A 1,811-nucleotide genomic window follows, 5' to 3' on the forward strand; every position below is an offset into this window, starting at 1 on the left:
TTTTTTTGACTTTTTAATAGTAGCCATTCTAACTGCTATGAGGTTGTATCTCACTGTGGTTTTGATTTGCATTTCTGTGATGATTAGTGATGATGAGCATTTTTTAAATGTTTCTTGGCCAGCTGTGTGACTTCTTTTTTGAACAGTCTGTTCATGTCCTTTGCCCATTTTTTAATGAGGCTATTTGATTTTTACTTGTTGACTTGTTTAAGTTCCCTATAGGCTCAGGCTATTGGGCGTCTGTTGGATGCATAATTTGTGAATATCTTCTCCCATTCTGATTTCACTCTCAGACTGAACATTGTTGGTGTAGCTTGTCTGCTTGCTTTGTTAATAGTTTCTTTTGCTGTGCAGTAGCTTTTAGGTTTAATTAGGTCCCACTTATCTATTCTTGTTTTTGTTGCATTTTTTTTTTGGAGGGGAGGACTTAGCCAAGGCTAAATGCCAAGAAAAGTATTTCTTAGGTTGTCTTCCAAGAGTTTTATAGTTTGAAGTCTTACATTTAAATATTTGATCCATTTTGAGTTAATTTTTGTATATGGTAAATGTTAGGGGTCCAGCTTCAATTTCCTGCATATGGCTAGGCAGTTATCCCACTACTATTTATTGAATAGGAAGTCCTTTCCCCATTGCTTCTCTTTATTAGCCTTGTCAAAGATAAGGTGGTTGTAGGTATGTGTCTGTATGTCTGTTTTCTATTCTGGTACATTGGTCTATGTGTCTGTTTCTGTATCAGTACGAAGCTGTTTTGATTACTGTGGCTTTACAGTATAGTTTGAAGACAGGTAGTGTGATGCCTCCAGCGTAGTACTTTTTACTTAGGAATCCATTGGCTGCTCAGACATTTTTTGGTTCCATATGAGTTGTATAACAGCTTTTTCTAATTCTATGAAGAATTATATTCATAGTTTGATAGGAATATTGATTCTTTTAATCCATGAGCATAGAATGCTTTTCCATTTATTTGGATTGTCTCTGATTTCTTTCAGCAGTGTCTTGTTGTTCTCCTTGTGGTGATATTTCACCTCTTTAGTTAGTTGTATTTCTAGGTATTTCATTTTCTTTGCGACTACAATGAATGGGAATTTGTTCTTGATTTCACTCTCAGCCTGAACATTTTTGTGAATAGAAATTCTACTAATTTTTTTGCACTGATTTTGTATTTTGCTACTTTATTGAAGTCATTTATCAATTCTAGGAGTCTTCTGGAAGATTCTTTAGGATTTTTTAGGTATAGAATCATATCGTCAGTGAAGAGATATAGTTTGACTTCTTCTTTTCCTTTTTAGGTGCCTTTATTTCTTTCTCTTGCCCAATTGCTCTGGTCAGGGCTTCCAGTCTATATTGAATAGGAGTGGTGAGAGCAGGCATCCTTGTCTTGTTCCAGTTCTGAAGGGGAGTGTTTGTAGCTTTTTTCCATTCAGTATGATGTTGGCTCTGGGTTTGTCATAGATGGCTCTTATTATTTTGAGGTAGATTCCTTCTATGCCTAGTCTGTTGACAGTTTTTAACATGAAAGGATGTTGGATTTTATCAAAAGCTTTTGTTCAACCTATTCAGGTCATCATGTGGTTTTGTTTTTAGTTCTGTTTATGTGATGAATCACATTTAGTGATTTGCATATGCTTAACCAGCCTTGCATCCCAGGAATGAAGCTTACTTGATCATAGTGTATTAACCTTTTGATGTTCTCCTGAATTCAATTTGCTAGTATTTTGTTGAGGATTTTTATATCCATGTACATCAGGAATATTGGTCTAAAGTTTTGTTTTTTTTTTTTTTTTTTTTTTTTTTTTTTTTTTTTTTTTTTT

This window comes from Cebus imitator, unplaced genomic scaffold, assembly GCF_001604975.1.
Source record: "Cebus imitator isolate Cc_AM_T3 unplaced genomic scaffold, Cebus_imitator-1.0 Scaffold605, whole genome shotgun sequence".
Classification (NCBI taxonomy): Eukaryota; Metazoa; Chordata; class Mammalia; order Primates; family Cebidae; genus Cebus; species Cebus imitator.